Source organism: Condylostylus longicornis, unplaced genomic scaffold (genome assembly GCF_029603195.1).
Source record: "Condylostylus longicornis isolate FDR11 unplaced genomic scaffold, ASM2960319v2 ptg000051l, whole genome shotgun sequence".
In the NCBI taxonomy this organism is placed as follows: Eukaryota; Metazoa; Arthropoda; class Insecta; order Diptera; family Dolichopodidae; genus Condylostylus; species Condylostylus longicornis.
The window spans coordinates 294135-314188 of NW_026578020.1; positions in this window are offsets into that span (position 1 = coordinate 294135).

Here is a 20054-nt window from a genome sequence, read left to right on the forward strand (position 1 = left end):
AAGCTTTTGATCGCATTGATCACGTTGTCTTAGAGCATAAGCTAAGACAATTTGGTTTTAGGAACCCACTATTGGGATGGTTAAAATCTTACTTCACTGAAAGGACCCAATTTGTCAGGTTCCAGGGTGTTAAGTCGAAACCTATCCATGTCTACTCTGGAGTTCCCCAAGGAAGTCATTTAGGCCCTATTCTTTTCAATATCTTCATTTCTGACCTCTCTCAGTGTTTGGCGGGTGTTCCGCATCTGATTTATGCTGATGATCTGAAAATGTATCATATTGTAAGGGATATTTCTGACACTAATTATCTCCAATTAAAGTTAGAACATCTAAATTCTTGGTGCGAGACTAATAAATTAGAACTTAACGTTAAAAAATGTTATGTTATTAGTTTTTCATGTAAGCGTTCAAACCTCTTTCAAGAATATTCACTTCAAAACTCCACTTTAGAACGCGTTGACCATATTACTGATCTAGGTATTATTATGGACAGTAAACTCAATTTCAATTTTCATTATGATTCTATTGTTTCTAAAGCAAGCAAAATGCTAGGTTTCATTAAGAGGAGAGCCAGAGAATTCAACAATACTGAAGTAACTAAATCCCTCTATTGCTCCCTTGTTCGTTCTGTTCTTGAATATGGCAGTATTATTTGGGATCCGGCATTTTCTGTACACAGAAATAAAATTGAGTCGGTTCAAAAACAATTTTTGTTATTTGCTTTGAGAGGCCAATATAACCCCAATGACTTCCAAAATATTCCTTCATATAAAATTAGACTTCAATCCCTGAATATGTTAAGTCTGGAGTCACGCCGGTCTTTGTTGTCTCCTTGTTTTACCTATGATGTCCTAACAGGAAAAATAGACGTGGACTTCATTAGAGACAAAATTATTATCAACAACGACGTCAGACCTACCAGACATACTAAATTCTTAAAAGAATATACGCATAGGACTGAATATGCTAAAAATGAACCAATAAATAGATGTTGTACTGTATTCAATCGTTTTAGTCATTTTTTTCACCAGTAGTTACAAAATACACCTTCAAAAAAAAAATTCATAATTCACTACTGACCTAGTACAATATCATATGATAATTATATGACCTAATTGTACAATTATTAAATCATATTAATATTAAATACCTACTCAGCATAAATGATAACAAAATAAAATTCTTTCTTTTTATTTATTATTTTTTTTTTATATGTATCATATTACATTTGTGTAATAAATTCATTTAATGTTTTGTTAGTGTAATTCAACTTAGTCTATAAGTATGTATAATGTATATTTTTGTCAATTTTTGTAAACTATGTAAATTTTTGTAATTATGTAGCATCATGCTTGGTGCAAATTAAATAAAATAAAAAAATAAAAAAAAAATAAAATAAAAATTAATATCTTTTTTATTTTTGAAATAAATATTATCTTAGCAAATGACTTAAAAATTCCGATTGTAAAATGACAGGTATTTTAAAATTTTTGTTCTTTATGTAATATTCTTTCCGTTTAGAATTAAGATAGGTCATACATACACATGCAGGGACATTTTATAAATAGATTGCTCTTGTTTACCTGGTAATAAAATATGAAAAAAAAGCACAGCAAAATTTTTGAAGCACTCAATATAACATGTTTGAAATAGTTATAAATTAATTATTTAAAAAAAAATTGATTGGAAGTAGGTACATCCATATTTATTTTTAATAAATTAAAAACTAACTGAAATTATTTGAAACAATTTGATAAGTAACGTATAAATAACCGAAATGAGATAATTCAAATTGTTGAAATGGGTCAACCATATTGCTTTTATTAACATTTTTGTTAGCCGACACTACTCAACTTACCTTATTGGGAAATGCAAAATGTGCATGAAAAAATTGAGTTCATTTATTATGTTTTGAATATTATTTACGAGAAATTTTAAAAATTTATAATAAAACTACAATTCCCCGCGGATTGGGCCACGAAATATCCGCAGTAAGGTATGTTTGTGGTAAGAGTCCACTAAAATCCAATAGAAATTCAAACGCGACGGACTCACAATGAGTGGCTCTCTGGTCTGCGACTGATCCCTGAGGGACGGCAGGTATTGTATGTGCTGCATTGCAGCTATTCTCAAAGGCTAGGAGACGAAAAGTCGGAAACAAAACAAAACAGATGCAATGAACAAAACACAAGGATTGTATACCCCAAGTGGTAATCCAGTAATGCTGGAAAATCCACACTCTTCGGAGGCTGTTCTCATTAATTCTGGGGGAGACCACTTATTGCATAGTAGATCGGCCTTGACCCATTTAAAAGGAGATCGGGTGTCATGCGACAAAAATGGCAGAGTTAGAGATGATAACTCTGAGAAAAAGTGCAATGAATCTGCAGAACACAAAAAAAAGAAAGAGGGTAATATGAGAAGGCATCTTGTACAGGAGAGTAAATTGGATACTGAGGACTCGAGAAAAACTGAGTTAGAAAGTTTTTGTAAGATGCTACAAAACGAGATTAAAAAATTAAATAAAACCTGCATCATCAGAAAAGAAGAACAAAGATGCAGAAGTTATGGTACATGAAATCGACGAGGAAGAACTGGCTAAAGAAACTGGCTAGATCCTAAAACAGAAAAATGCAAAGAAGCGAAAAATTGAAAAATCTTCTTAAATAAGTTCAGAGAAGACAATTAAAAAAAATAATGAAACTAGTCCTAAAATGAAGGCTGAAAATCCAAAGAAGCACAAGGCTCCTCCTGTTATATTAAGCAACATTAAAAATTACTCCCACATAGTTAAGATATTAAAAGAAGAAAAAGTAAACGTTAGGGTCAACATGATGAATAATGACAAAATACAAGCTTACAAAAGCTATAAATAAGGCTAAACTGGAGTGACACACGTATGAGAATAAACTGACAAGGCCAGTTAAAGTTATGACTGGAAATTTTCATCCATCATATGAGTCAGAGAATATAAAAAAGAGCTCAATAGCAAAGGCTTTAAACGTCTAGATGTTGTAAATAAAATCAAAAGGAAAAATGGAAAACATATTTCAGTAAAACTAAGAAGAGATAACCAAAATCTATAAAATAGAACACTAACAGCACATAAGAGTAAAAATTGAAGCTCTTAGAAGCAGCGAGTCCATTCTGCAATGCAAAAGATGCCAGAGATTTGGACACAAAAGTTTTGCCAAAGAGAGGTCAAATGTGTAAAACGTGCTGGTAATAATATGACAGCAGAGTGCAACAAGAAGGATAGTTTTCAACTCAAATGTACGAACTGTAATGAGGCGCACCGTGTTAGCTATGGAGGTTGTTTGGTTGCAAAAAAGAAGATTAAAAAAGAATAAATCCAAACAAAATCAATGAGCAAAATCAAAATTTTAATGAGCAAAGAGTTCCAAAAATAGTCAGAATAACAACACCTAGCAAAGTGTTAAATAGATTATCATATTCATAGGTGCTTCAGAACAAAACAGGATATAGGAATAATAATAAGAAGCCTGAACAAAACCCCAAAAATGAAAAGAACTGATGAGATCTTTAAAATGTTATTAAAAATAGAAAATAGATACACTGAAGTGTATACGTGGACACCAAAGAAATTAAGAAAAGATATACCTAAATGAAATACTTGGAATGCTAATTGTGTCTTTAATAAAAAACAAGAATTAAGGATTTTTCTCAAAATGAGAAATATAGATATTTATTTGCTGTTGGAGGCTAATTTGACAAATAATACGTGTCTTAAAATAAAAGATTATAATTGCTATTAAGCGGTACATCCCAGCAATGAGCCGAGAGGAGCCAGTGAATACTAATAATAGAAAGTATAGAACATAACGAAGAATTCAATATCGAAAAAAATTAAAATTCAGCTTATTGCCATAAAAATTAAGTCTACTTTAGTGTTGGTGTTGTATACTGTCCATCAAATTGCAGCATTAAGAAAAATTCTTTTAAGGATCTCCTGTACAAACATGGACATAGATATTTAATAAGAGGTGACTACAATACTAAACATACAGATTGGGGTTTTAGAATCAAATAAACTAGAGGAAGAGAGGTAAGAGAAGCTATTCAAAAGCTAGGTTGTTGTTATCACTTCACTAGCACCCGTACCTATTGGCCTACTGACATTAAAAAGATTCGTGATATTATTAACTTTTTTATAACTAAAAAAATATCAGAAAACTTAGTAAGCCTTGAAGATAATTATGATTATAATTCATATCACTCTGCTGTCATATTAAAACTAAGTGAAAAAATAACTAGAACATTACATAAACCCACTTTGACAAGTAGAACTACAGCTTTAGGGCAAGCTTAAAATACGCGGCTTGGGTTAGTCTTAAATACCAAATAATAAATAATATTGACGTAAATATTAATATACAATCAAGATCTTAATTAAGTCTTGATTAGAACAATTAGATCTTAATTAGATCTTAGATAAGAAGAATTTATTAAAATCATACAAAAAGCTATATGAAACAATACAAAAATGTCAAACGGCATTTAACTTATAAATTTTTTTTTTTTTTACATTTTTAATACGCTGCAACTAAGTCATTTCGACCTATCTAGCAATTCTTCTATCACTTTAGTTCACATTTTGCGGGTTTTGCATCCATTGATGTGTCCCCTAAAACTTATAAATAAAATATAAAAAGGGCAAACAATAAATAATTCAACAAAAGAATTTCTATATACAGTGGATAATAACAATAACAAAAGTCAAATACGAATATATTAAATTCATTTAGTAATTAAATAAGATCAAACTCTTTGTTTTTTTTTGAATTTGTATTCATTTAAATTTTTTATATAGAGTGACAACGCATTGTACGCTTTTATACCACTGCAAAATATTGGTTCCAGGCCTTGCAAATTATGTTTCATTGGATATCTTATTTGCTGTGCGCCTCTGGTGTTGTAATGATGTATGCACGTCTCTATTGGTGATTATGTCTATGTCTGTTTTTATCGTGTTTGTTCTTATTTTGTGAATATGTTGAATTTGAGAATATCAAATAAAGGTTTTCTATTTTGAGAATTTTATGCTTTTTGTAAATAATTCGTGTTGGGTTCCTCATGGGTAATGCAAATAAATTCTTAATAGCTTTGTTTTGGAGTCTCTGGGGAATCCTAATATTTTTTTTGAAGGTATTATTCCAAACTCAAATACCGTACGAAATTACGCTGTGAAATAGACTATAATAAACTGACTTTCTGATGTTAGTTGGAAGTTTTGGAAGTTGGTATTTTCGGCAGTATTTCATTGACTTGTGGAGTTCAACTTAAATCTTCATCTAAAACTAATCCTAGGTATTTATATGTAGATACTCTTTCAATTGCTTTGTTGTTGTACTTTAAATCAAGTTTTATATTTTTGGCTTTTATTAGCATAAATTTTGTTTTATCCACATTAAAAGCGGACTTGTGTTTTGACATCCAATCAGCTATAAGTGGCATGTCTTGATTCATATAACTTTCTATGTCAGAATGGTTATTTTCGGCATAGATTATTTTCAGGTCGTCTGTAAATAAATACATCATTTCATGTAACCATTTAACGGGTGCTTTGTAAGACCACTAATGTAACATGAAAATAATAGCGGGCCTAATGATCTTCCCGGACTAACTCCAAAATGCATTCTATCTCTTTTATTTTTAATGTTTTCAACTTCAGTGAATTGGTATCTGTTAGGTATTCTTTACCCGTTATTCCGTGTCCATACAGTATTTTTAACAATATTTTCCTATCTATTGCATCAAATGCTTTTGTTAGGTCAAAAAATATGAGACCAACCTTTTTTTGATTTGATGATATTCTTGGAGGTACTCTACAACTTGCTCGTTAATATATGTTTCAATTATTTTGCTACACAGATGGACATAGGTCTGAAATTATTGAAATCGGTTCTTTGACCTATATTTTTATAGATTGGTACTACTCTGGCTATTTTGAATATGTCTGGTATTGTGTGTTCATTTATTGACGCGTTTATTAATCACGTTGTTAGTTCGATTAGTTTCATTTTACATTGTTTAACAATATCTGGTCAAATTCCATGTACATCCACAGCCTTACTTGTTTCAATTTTATTTAATAGTTTCAAAGTTTTTTTACTACTAACTTCTTTAAATTTAAGTCTTTTGTTTGTTCTTATTTGTGGATAATAGACGGAGATGCAGTTTCGCTCCGCTATTTTGCTCCCAATATTGCAAAAAAATTTATTACAATCATTGATTTGAACTATTTTGTCGTTTAACAATTAATTCGTGTCATGTAAAAAATCGCTTTTATTTTCTCTTTTCACATAGTCAGAAGCAATAATTTTAACAAAATCCCAAATTTTTTTTGGATTATTACCACACTCCAAAAATTTCCTTTTATCGTATTCCCGCTGTTTTTTTCTTTTTTCTGTGGTTAATTTATTTAACCAATAAGATAGATTAGATAAATTAGAAATAAGATAGATTAAGAGAAATAAGAGCAGATGTGTCCCAAGGCAGTTTTGGACCCAACGTTGTATTTGCTTTACACGAGTGATCTACCACAAATAGAAAATGCTACGGTAGCCACTTTTGCTGACGACACTGCAATATTGGCAGTAGGATCGAACATTGACAATTCGACAAAAAAATTACAGGAGACAAGTAACAAAATAAACCAGTGGACTAAAGATTTGAAAATGAAGTTAAGTGAAGCAAAATCGGTTCACATAAACTTCACCAACCGAAATTCACCCAAAATTAGCCTAAATGGAACGAACGTAGCAATCCATAACTCAGCAAAATACCTAGGAACGACTTTAGATGTCAAGTTAAGGTGGAAAGAGCATATAAAGAAGAAACACATAGAATTAGAAAATAAGTATGGAGAAAATTATTGACTTCTAGGTCGTAAGTTAAATTTGGCAAATGATAATAAAGTGTTGATTTATTACCAAATCATTAAACCAATATGGCTTTATGGCATTCAAACGTGAGGTTGTGCCAAGAAGACTCACATTAACAAAATTCGAACCTTCCAGAATATAATTCTCCGGGGCATGGTAAATGCGCCATGGTATGTACGTAACAGTTTAATGAAATGATGAAATTAGGAGTTGTGCTACAAAGCGTAGGGCTCGTCTAGAATAGCATGTAAATATAGAAGCAGCTCGGCTGCTAGACAATGGCGTCATGACAGAAAAGTTAAACAAAAAAGACCTTTCGATTTAACACAAAATACCAATTTCCTTATGAAAGGTATTTAATTCCTGTACAGAAAAACCAAGTTATCGCAGAGGTAATATTGAATCTCTTTGGTAATTGCTTTTTTTTGTTTTTTAAAATAAAATATAGCTGAATACAAAATGTACAAAATGTTTTGATGAACACATGTTCATTGGTATTTAAATAAAAACATTAGCAAATGAGAAAGGATTTATTTGAAATGTGCCATGATAATGATGCTAAACATGTTGCAATATACAAATAAGTACATACATATGTATATTTATGTAAATATTAGCAGTAAAAAAGTTTTCGCAGGTTCTTCTAAAAAGTAAATACATATATCTATATGGACGTACATATGTCATCAATTTATATAATATATAAAAACATAAATTAACAAAAAAAACACTTCGTTTTCAAATACTAAAATAATGTCTTTACATCTTACAAGTCCCAATACTCAATTTTTTTGCGAAATATTACGAATTTTTGGCTTCGTTCCTGTTTTTTTCTTTAAATGCCACTGATCGTGTGATATTTCTTATTATTTTTTTCTTTTTTTTTACGTAAAAAAGAGTTTAATATTTTAAAAAATCTCAGGATATTATACACATTTTTTAAAAAGCTTCCCATTTAAATTCTATTGCGCGAAAAAGAAAGAAAGGTAGGAGGAAAGAAAAAATGATATAAAAATTTCAAATTCATATTTCAGTATGGTTTCAAATGTTAATGAGGAAGGATGTATGATTTTTCATGCACATTTTGTATTTCCCAATAAGTTAAGTTGAGTAGTGTCGGCTAACAAAAATGTTAGTAAAAGTAATATAGGTTGACACATTTCAACAATTTGAATTATCTCATTTCGATTATTTATACGTTACTTATAAAATTGTTTCAAATAATTTCAATTAGTTTTTAAGTTATTAAAAATAAATATGTATGTACCTACTTCCAATCATTTTTTTTTTAATAATTATTTTAAAACTATTTTAAACATGTTATTTGAGTGCTTCAAAAATTTTGTTGTGCTCTTCTTTCATATTTTATTAGCAGGTAAACAAGAGCAATCTGTTTATAAAATGACCCTGCCTGTGTATGAATCTTAATAGTAATAGTAAACGGACAAAAATTTACCCCAGTACCTACTACCTGTCATTTTACAATCGGAATTTTTAAGTCATTTGCTAAGATAATATTTATTTCAAAAATAAAAAAGATATTCGAATCCGGTCATAAAAATATATAATTGTCTTTTCCAAAACCTTTAAATATTTTTTTACTTAGGTAATATATTAAGTTTTAAAAATTTTTCTCACAAATAGAGGTAAAATTTAGAAGTGCATATAAAATTTGTATTTAAAAAATAATATTTGATTGTATTTTAGATATTATTTTCTAATTCCCTCTCCAAATTTTTTCTTTACTACGTATTTATATCAATATTTAATAATTATCTTTCATTAATTATATTTTCAACTTGACACCACAGTTACTTCCCATATCTTGAGTTAACTTACACTATGAGAAAAAAAAAGCTGTTCACTTAAAAACAATGAAATGCTTTCAGTAACATATAAAACGTTGAAGGCGAAGGTTGTGCTTGTTGTTTTTGCGCTGTTTCAAGAATTTTAAAATAATTATGAATGAAAATATTAATATATTTTCTTGATTTTTCAAATATATTTTTAGAATTTTACCTGCTTTATAATAAGTGTGAATTTATTTTAGTCCCCTCTATTATGAACATCGGTATCGGCCGATATATTATCGGCAGTTCTAATCGGTTTTAGGTTTCTTCTGTATTATGAACCGATACCGATAAAAATATTTCAACCGATTAAAAGAAGCTTTTTCATACAAATTTTTGTTTTTGTAAATTGGAGAAAAAGTTTTTTTTTCTAATGACATTTGTTTTCTTTCAAAAGTTATTTTCAAAAAATTTTTAAAACTATTTTGAATTTGGTTTTGATGTGCTAAAAAGTTGTTGTAAGAAAATTATTTTCTGTTAAATTTGTAAAATAAAAGTATACATATATCGGGAAAATGTCGCGTGCATTATATTTTGAAAGTGAAGAAACGGTAGTAAGTGAAGAAACGCAAGCTATTCAAAGACGACATATAAGAGATTCAACTAATCCATTGGATTTAGACAACAAAATGTATGTTTATGTACCTATTTTATTTTATTATTTATATAATATGTACACATTTTTTAGGTTTATCCAGAATTTCAGATTATCATTCCTTGTCAGGTTTAAGTCCTCTTCCATTTTTTCTACTATCCGCGCAATTTGTTTTTTGTTGCTTACGATTTTACTCCTAAATAAAATATATGAATAATATTTTGAAAGAAAATAATTTAAAAAAATGCTTACATTTTAAAAAAGCAATTAATTACACCAGTTTCCTTGATAAAATGAAGATTTTACAAAAAAAAAAAATCTGTCGTCTAAAAATTTGTACCCGCTTTTAAATCGGTGAAAACCCGACAATTTATCGTTTTCATAATACCAGCTAATACGTTTCCTATACAGGGAAAAAAAGCTTTCCCGACTCCGATAAAATTTACCGATAAACAATGTTGGTAATATAAACACAAAATTTTGCCGAAAAATTATCGTTTATCGGCCGATACCGATATACATAATAGAGGGGAGTATTTCTTCTCAAAAAATAGCCACTTCGATTTAAAAAAAAACATATAAAATAAGGTCGTGCTTTCAAGTTTCTCTCTGAGTATTGGGACTTGTTAGATAGATATAAAGACATTAACTAAAAACTAAATGTGAAATCCTTTTAAAAAAAGTTTTCATTATTAAATACATATGGATATAAAATAAAATTAAAAAATTATTCTTTTAATTGGAAACTCAAAAAACTATTCACTTTTAAATATACGAGTATAAAACAAAATTAAAAGAACTCATCAAAATCACAACACAAAAAAAAGTGTTCACTTAAAAACTATTTAAATTTAAAACGCACTATTTATATATTACTATTCAAAAAAAGCAACTGTTCTACCTTTCGAGTTGATAAGTGGCTTTTTCGATTTGTTAAAGCTTGACCAGCTTTTGAAAATATTCTTTTGCAAGGCACAGATGTTTTCGAAATGCACAATCTCCTTTTCGCCAATTTCCACCATACCAAAGAATCCATATTTCTATTCAGTATATGTTCGAGTAAATACTGGTTCATTTTAATCAAACCAGCAGATATACTTTGGCAAGTTCCAACCTTGGAACCCATTTAATCAAATTCCGCTCAAAGTAAACTTGATGTTCTTGATGTAGTTGAAAAAATTTTCCATAAATACGAATAGCCATATAATTTTAACCAAAAAAACATGCAATTGTATATACAGAAGAGAAGTGAAGGAAATGAACGATAAAAAAAAGTAGTTTCTTCAGAACGAATCACTAAAATGAACGATATTATCCATGAATAGTAACCGATTGTGAATATTCAAAAAAATTTTTTTGTTCGTGTTGAGCTATCTTGAATTTTTAACGTCTTTGATAAAATACAAACAAATAAAAACGAACGAGACTGAAAATAAATAAAATCCAACACAAATAAAAGTGACCAATTCAGATGCCATTGTTTAGTATGTCGTTCAGTTTAATTTGTATTGTATATTAGGAACAGTGTTGTTATTTTCAACCTGTTTTTCAGTAGCATTTTGTCACAAAAAAAGTAGTACGGAGAACTTTCTGCAACAAGCGTTGTGCTTGTTGCAGAATCTTCTTATACTCGTACATTGTCAATTCTCACGAGTAAAGCACGCACTTAAAGTTTAACTATATAAAATTCTTTTGGAGTATAATTTTGAATTTTTTTTTAATTTTGTGGAATTATATTCGAAACAATTTTAAATAAACATAGATCTTTAATGTAACTGCTTTCAAAAATAGGAATACTAATGACATTTTCTTAAATAATGCAAAAAAGTAGTGAAAATGATTTTGTAGTAGTAGTATAGAACACCAAAATGTAAGTACAATTGTAGTAAAAATAACAACACTGATTAGGAAACTGAATTGGTCACTTTTGTGTGTATAGTCAGTGTTCCCACTCGGTTAAAACAAAATGTATCCGATTTCGAGAAAAAAATGTATCCAAAATGTACCCAGCTTCATAAAGTAGAATTATTACGCTAAGTCGTTTTATTTTGTACAAATCAACTCATAATTATCATTATTGCTTTAATAAACAAGTTGATTTTCTTTATTATAGTAAATTCTTTAAAAAATCACATACAACTTCATTTACATTTAATTACATTTTAAATGTAAAATGTTTTCTGACCTTAAAACATATACATATGCATATGTTCTGTAGCTATTGAACTATGTATGTGGTAAAGACAATTCATCATGAAAACGGAAAAAATTTAAAAAAATATGTACGCATTGGCTGTATATTCTATTACAACTATTTTACACCAAAATATTTCTGGTACACTCTACATTTAAATACAGAAAGAGGCATTACTCATTTTATATAGTATCTTTCTTACTTTCTTCTAACAAACTTTAAATCTGTAATAATAACATTTTTTTGAAGATAAAGCAATTTCGCAATATAAATTAGCAGAACTTTAAAAAAAATTTCAGCAAAATTTTCAAATGTAGCTAATTTCAGCAAAATTTTCAAATGTAGCCAATATCGGCATTTTAGCAGATTCGAGAATCTTTGCATCCAAACTAAATTTAAAACAAAAATGTATCCAAAAGGATACAATTGTATCTAAGTGGGAACGCTGTATATATTTCATTTATTTCACTTCTTTTCTTTTATTTCTTCATTGTCAAAGTCGTAACAGGAGCATATTTATTTTATTTTCTTCTCTGGCCTCTACTATAAAAATGTGTAATTTGTATGAAAGATAAGTTAAAAACTTTTTTTAGTAAAAACTAAAAAATATTTCGAAATTTTTTTCAACTTTGATATTTGTAAAAAAAAAAATTTTAACAAAACTCATTATTTTTTTCCCTTTGAATAAATTTATTTTATAAATTGCAATTAACTAAAAGTATTTTAATATCACAATATTTTACTACCCTCGAAAATGAACATGTTTTGTTAAAAGATAACTTATATTATCAGTTTTGTTTGATAATTTTACTGAAATATTAATAACAATAAATATCAATACATAATTATAAATCCTAATGACTCTAAAACCGTGTAATTTTTAACAAATTTTAATTAATATGATGGTTATTATTCACTGAAGTAGATGGTATGTTGTCGTATTTTTCCTTATTCATTAATTAAACTTCACATACTAATTCATTCTAAAACAAAATATTTTAGAATATAAATAATTCATGTTAATATTTTATTTTACTGGCTGAATTCAACGCCATCACGGTATTCAACATTTTCATCTATTTTTTTGGTGACCAAATCTTCACTCTATAAAGGCAAATATATCCCATTTCATAATTTAAGGAAAACTGTAATTATACAAAAAAAAAAATTTAAAGTATTTTTTGTATGCTACATTTTATCAAACTCAAAATCATTTTGCTTAAAAAAATTCGTTCTTGGTAAAATTATATGTCGTCCGAAGTATTTTTAATTTAAAACAAAAACAAACTTAATAAAATTACAAATTATGAATTAATTAAAAGCTCTATTAAAAAAATATTTTCTTTAATTATTGAAATGAATAATATTCACATGTATATGATGTAATAAAACTATTTCTTTTTGCAAATGGGAATAACAATTTAGAACTACAGACCTTTTTCTTTTTTAACAGTTTTTTTTTCACTTGTTATATTTTTTTATAAGTTTTGACCAAATAGTATTCCTTTTTTAACACTATATTATTAAATATTTATAAACACTATACATTTTTAAACACTAAATTTATAAACAAAATAAAATTTTCTTTGTTTACTTTTCATATAGTGGCCCGTAATTTTCTAAAAAAAAAAATTGGCATTTAATGTTGAATTCAGTTTGACAATGCTCGAAGCAAAAAAAGAGACCTATCTGAAGTCTCAAGTTATGACTTTTTAGGGAATGTAAGCGAGATAGAAACAAAGATGCTCCTTCCTTTAGTACTTCGTTAATGAAATTGCAACAGTAAAATTGGTCTATTTTCTATTTTTGCTGTTGCTACCTGCATGTTATTGTATTTTGTTGTTGCGGTTAGAGATATATGTTATTTTGGTGTGTTTTTACAAATTTCACAAAATGTACATTTGATATTAGTAAGATTACTTATAATGTAAGATATAATCACATATACCCCTAATAATTATTAATTGATACAGGCACATATTACGACAATGTTCTTATTTTGTTTCTATATATGTAACAATAAATTCACGAGCAATTTATTTTTAACTATTCTACTTTTAATCCCTTCTCTTCTCTACTTCGCTTCTTAAAATATATCCTCCAAAATATCAAGGCCTGGTTTTTTTTATAAATATATGCTAAAATTGAATGTTTTTTTGGCGAAATAACATTTCTGAAAAGTTATTTTTTTCCTTTTTTTTGAAAAATGATTTTTTCATTTTGAGTTCTTTATACGTAAAACTGAGTAAAACCTGAAAGATTTTATACTATAATAAAATTTAAACATTCCCGAATCATAACATATCAACATAATAATAATATATCATGTCAAAAATTCAAATTTCAACTTTCAATTTGATTGTGTGTTATATATTTTTGAGTGGTCATGATTGTAAGATGTCTAGCAATATATGGGAGATGAATAACAGTTAAACTATGTTTTTGTTTTAAAATTTCAGTATAAAAAAATAGTGCAATAAAAGTAAGGTGTTTAATATTTAATTTAATTTCAATTTTTGGCTTAAGTAATTAAATTAAAATTATAAAAATTTTATATGAAAATAAAGCTTAAAATTCATGTTTTCGACTGGTAAAAAATTAACATCCAGAGGGATTTTTTTAATAAAATAAGGAAGTAGTTTTTTAAAAGGTAATTTTCAATACTTTTACTAAAAGCAAACTTTAATTTCTATCAGCCGTGATACAGGGCAATAGTTTTTAATTTTCTTGCCAATAAATTTTATTGGAAGGAAAATAAAAATTTTACGTAAAACATTACTGCAAAAATGGTCAACCATTTTGTAGAGGTAAGAGTTATAATACGAAATGTTTTTTTAATAAAATTGTATATTATAATTAGAAGCATTCCAAAAATGCCACATACACGGTGTCTGCCGTTATAAAATATATCCCTTTCACAGCCTATGAAACTAATAAAACTAAACTATGAAAAAAATAATTATGTAAAACAGGCTTGTCACTTATAAAAACATAGTAGGGTAAGTATTTAGAAAAAAGGGTCAAAATTTATATAATTTTGGTTTTGCAAGTAAAATAGTTAGTTATTTATAGTCCAATTTCAATTTTAGTTTAAATTTCAACTTTTACATTAGGTGGTACTTCTCGGTTTAGAAATCCTGAAATTTGGCTTTGTTTTGGTGCTGCTTTCCTTTCTCCCAAGAATCGAATTCATTCTATGAAAAAAAAAACGGAATTTGTGAATTTCGCAATTTTAGGACATACACGAAATTTTAAATAATTCAATTGTTTACCAACATAATGCAACTACGTTTCCAGTATTTTACAACTACTAATATAATCGAATTTGGAAATGGCCAATATTAATAATAAATCGTTAATATTGATAATACACAGTGTTGTGTAACAACAATTATTCTGAATTCTATATTTTTTATTATTATTTTCCCATTTATTTAAATTACCAAAATTGTTAAAATTCTAATTTGTCAAAACGTAATATTAACGCACATGTATTTGCAAACTTTATTATATATATATAACAAATTACATATATTTTATTTGGTAATTTTACTTTATGTAAATTTGAAACGTAAGTTAACAATAGAAAATTATGAACTTTATAAATGCATAAAATTGCATACTAGTCTATTTTTGTAAGAAATAATTAATTTTAAGTAGTATAAATTTTGTATAAATAGGTCAGATTTTTAATAAATAAATTAATTAACTTCAAACCAAGCAACAAGAAGTTTTTTCAATTAAACTATCTAACATTTTAGTGGCTCAACCAGGATATATAGCCGTTAGGCCATATGAAAAGATGAATCATACATTTTACCACTTCATGCAACTGTACAAGAAGAAAGCTGAACCACGAAACTTCGTGTTGTGTTTGATGGATCCATTTACTCGTAAATTAACATGAATATCAATGATGTCATGAGGACAGGGCCTAAACTTCAATAAGATTTAACTTCTGTTACATCCCGATGGAAAAAACACAATTATGTTTATACGGCAGGCATTGAAAAAATATACCGTTAAATATTAATTAATGACGAAGGCAGGCATTGAAAAATTCCAGTAACGTCAAACAAAAAAACAAAAAATTGTCTCGATATTTTCACCAAATGATCCGATTCAAGAGTATACGTTAAATACAGTCACCTACAGAACAGTTGCAGCTCCATATTTAGCAATAAAACCGGTACTAACAAAATAAGTTTCCAGTGGGAGCAAAAATCTTACACACCGATAAGTATGTAGATGATATAATGTCACGAAGTGATACAGTTCAACAAGCCGCACAAGGCAAATTACAGCTTGTAAACATCCTAAAAAGCGCTGGCTTTATAATTCACAAATGGGCAGGTAACAGCACAAAACTCGTAAAAAATACGATACCCACAAAATGCGTTAAAATGGGAAATACACAAACTGACTCACATAAAATATTAGAAATGCGATGGCAGCTAAAACACAAATTTAGGATAATAATCGACCTTCGGAACAAATCAAAATTTATCACAAAAAGGGTTGTACTCTCCGAAATTTACACAATTTTCGACCCATTTGGGTGGATAGCACCCGTTGTATTAACCGTAAAAATGATTCTACAAAACATATGGAATAAAAGCGTTGATTGGAATGACCTATTACCATCACGTCTACATGAAAAATATATCAATTTTCGAAACCATTTGCAATTTATCAACCAAGCCAATTGAATTTCGTGGGTTCTGTGATGCTTCTGGTAGAGCATATGCTGCATTAGTATACTCACGACTACATCAAGATCGTCTTAACAAAAACTTTCAATTCCGCGACTAGAACTAAAAGGTCAATGCCAGGTACTAAACCAACTTATTTCTAAGCGGATTTCATCGTTACGGCAAAGCAGGTGATGGATCGGTATTAGAACGAGCGCGTCAATTTTGTTGGAAAGCTGTTGAATATTTCGTGTGGCAACCTACATTAGGATACAGCTAAAGAACTGGAAAATAAAATTGATGATTTAAATTAAGTAGTTATACCACGCGGAACTATTTAAAAAATTATGTTTCTATCTGATGAAAGATTTAGAGAATTAAGTGTTAGCATTCAGAATACTACAGAATCTGAAAACCCTCTTGTGGCTGCCGTTATTTCAGTTATCCTATGGATTCACGAACTATAAGAAGATCAAAACTCAATTTTAGGTGCTATGATATTAACACAAGGACTTAACTATTAGTGACTTCTGTTCGTCGTGACGTTACAGGCACAGATCATTTCCTAAAAAGAAAAAAAAACAACAAAGAATACAAAATTCACAACAATAACATCATTGTAGTTATCTGATGAATGCAATAGGCATCCAACTGCGCAAGTTTTCATCTGAACCTAAAATTGAAGCTAATTAAAGCACATAACATACATATTATATTTGATCAAATATAAGAGAAAATTTCAACTTACCTGTTGAATATATTGCAGGTTTACAATCACTTCAATCCTGGGTATTTTGGCCCAACGCAGTCAGTCCTTCGTTCGTGGTGTGATCTCGTAGTTGTTTTATATTAATTTTATAATCTTTATGGAATTTTTGTTCCATAATTTTTCTAATTTTGTATAAAAAAAAACTTTGAACACTACACCAAATTCGACTAGACAAAAAAGATTCGTTCAATAGCTTTCGTTCAGTTGGGTTGGTGCTGCCGCATGGCAAAATCGATCTAAATAAATCATCTCAGCTATTTGTCAAGTGTAGTGAAATAAAAAAGAACGAGCGAATGAAATGAAAAATATATGAAAACGGGAAATATTGTATATAATAATATCAAATTGTTACGAGGGTCACTATTTATATTTCGGGTCCTGGCAATACTTGGCTGCCAGGTGCAATCTGACACTTCCATTGGAAAGTTTGACATTTTTTAGGACAACTTCACTCAGAACGTTTTGTCATTCGAGCGCGAATTGTTTTGTTTACAGTAACTTGAAAAATTCATCTCGGTCAAAAAATGGAATTGTTCCGTGAAAATTTTCGTGCGATGATTTTTTACGATTTTCGGCGCGGATTATCGAGACAAGAGTGTCTCGATCAACTTGTTTCGACTTTTGGTGATGAAGCACCATCAAAAACCACTGTAAATCGCTGGTATCAAGAGTTTGGTTTCTTACGCCGTTCGCTCCAGGATGAATTTCGTGAAGGTCGGCCAATTTCGGTCGTTTTGCCGGAAACCATCGATGCTGCGCGCGAAATGATAATGATGGACCGGCATGTGACATACTGTGAGATTGAGGCATCCTTGGGCATTAGTTCCACCAGCGTACATAAGATATTGCATGAACATCTTGCAGTGAAAAAGGTGTATTGTCGATGGATCCCAAAAAATTTGACGATTACACAAAAGAAGGCTCGTGTCGATTGGAGCAAAGAAATGTTGAAAAAATTCAATCGCGGTGCGTCAAAAGACGTTTATAAGATAGTCATAGGTGATGAATCATGGATCTATGCATATGAGCCCGAAACGAAACAGCAATCGACCGTATGGGTGTTCCAAGACGAGCCAAATCCAACAAAAGTTGTTCGTGGAAGAAGCACATCGAAGCAAATGATCGCGTTTTTTTTTTGGTATAACCGGTCATGTGGCCACAGTACCTTTAGTGGAACGTAGGACGGTCAATTCTGAATGGTACACCACCATCTGTTTGCCGAAATAAGGAAAACAAACAAGCGCCGGCGAAGCAGTCGATGCGTTCAAAAACCATGTTTTGGAGGTGTCTCAATCGGAGTGGAAAAAGTGCTACGAAAATTGGTTTCAGCGCATGCAAAAGTGTATTGATCTTCATGGGGAATATTTTGAAAAACAATAAAACCATTTCCAATGATAAATGTTTGTTTTTTATTGCTAGACCCGAAATATAAATAGTGACCCTCGTACAACAACACGGCATGTAATTTTATATACAATGTATGTATATAAAATTACATTGTATTTTTAAGTTAATTGAACTGTGTCATCTGTTCTATATACAAGAAAACATTATCAACCAAAAAAGTGGGACTGGCTAGGTGTATCACCGTTGCACAACCGTTTGGATAAATCTTTTCTGGATCTTTAAATAGGATGGAAAATTCAAGATCAAGAACGTAGTATTAGAAAAACCGTCGCATCGAGCTTATAAATTTAAATTTTATATTGAAATTATATACTTAGTTTATATAAAGTCATAGTCAAAGAAAAGTAAATTTTGTTAATGAATTCAATAAATTGTTAATACATGAATTGCAAAGAAAAAAAAAAGTGAAATTGTTTTTTTTTTTATAATTATTCTATATATAAAAAAAGGGAAAATAATAAAGTTGCGGTTGGAAAGAGGCAATAATAAAATACTGGTTTGTATTGGTGGTTCTTGTATAAAATGTTAGCGCAAATCACCGCCTAACATTTTTTGGTAATTCGAGCCGGATATGTATTGCAAATTCGCGGCATTAGAAAATAAAAAGAGAAGAAACACAAAAAAATTGGATTTAAAACAAAAAAAACTAGAATATAAAGTACTCTAGTGTAAAAAAAGAAAGCTAAGTTTATATAAATGAAAAGGATTTAGTGAAAACAAACAAAAAACACATAACAAATTGCAAAACTATTGGTGCGAAATATTGAAGAGACCAGTGGTGGAATTTCTTCGCGGTGCAAAAAAAAAGAAATAAAAGGAAAACTATAATATATATGGTGTAGAACATAAAAAGAATAAGAGAAAACTTTGAACAATATTTATTTTGTAGTGTAGAAGTGAAAAGCGGTTTCAGTATCGGTCTCGCGACTTGCGCCAATTGAAAACAAGGATTGGACCTAGAAAAGAGGTAAAAAGAGATTATGGTGAGTTCGTTTCATTTTTTCTATTATTTATTTTAAATTACATGGAAAGTAACTGGAGATTTTCAATATAAATTTCTTTCTTTCTGAAAATATTTTACATAAATTGTTTAAATTTTTTTTGAAACAAATTTTGGTGGCGGATTTGATTTGACTGGATCTTTCTAAAATAATTCTTTTTGGCCGTTTAAATAGAGTTTGGAAAGAATAAATTTGATGGTAGACATTTGGAACGAAAGTTTTTTGTAACTACATTTTTTTAATACGTTTTTGTCCTCTTCTTAGGCGCTTAAAACAAAAAAATTTTTTTTTGGACGTAATAAAGCATTATTTATTATTAATATCAAATTATATTAAAATATATTAAAGATTTTTTTAATGAACACTTGCATGGTGCTTTGCAAATAAAACTTCAAATTGAATTAAATTAATATTTAAAAAACTATTTGACACTGGTTTTAATTTATTAATTATAAAACATTTTAAGAAAGATAGATAAGAAAAATATATGTATATATTTGAAAATAAAGACATTATTTTGAGTGTTTAAATCGTATTTTTATTTGCCTGTGCTGGATTCCGAGTTTTTTGACCTTGATTTGTTTGGAATCTAGTTGGTACGGAGGTGATCTGGGTATTTGGAACCTTATTTATAAATATATA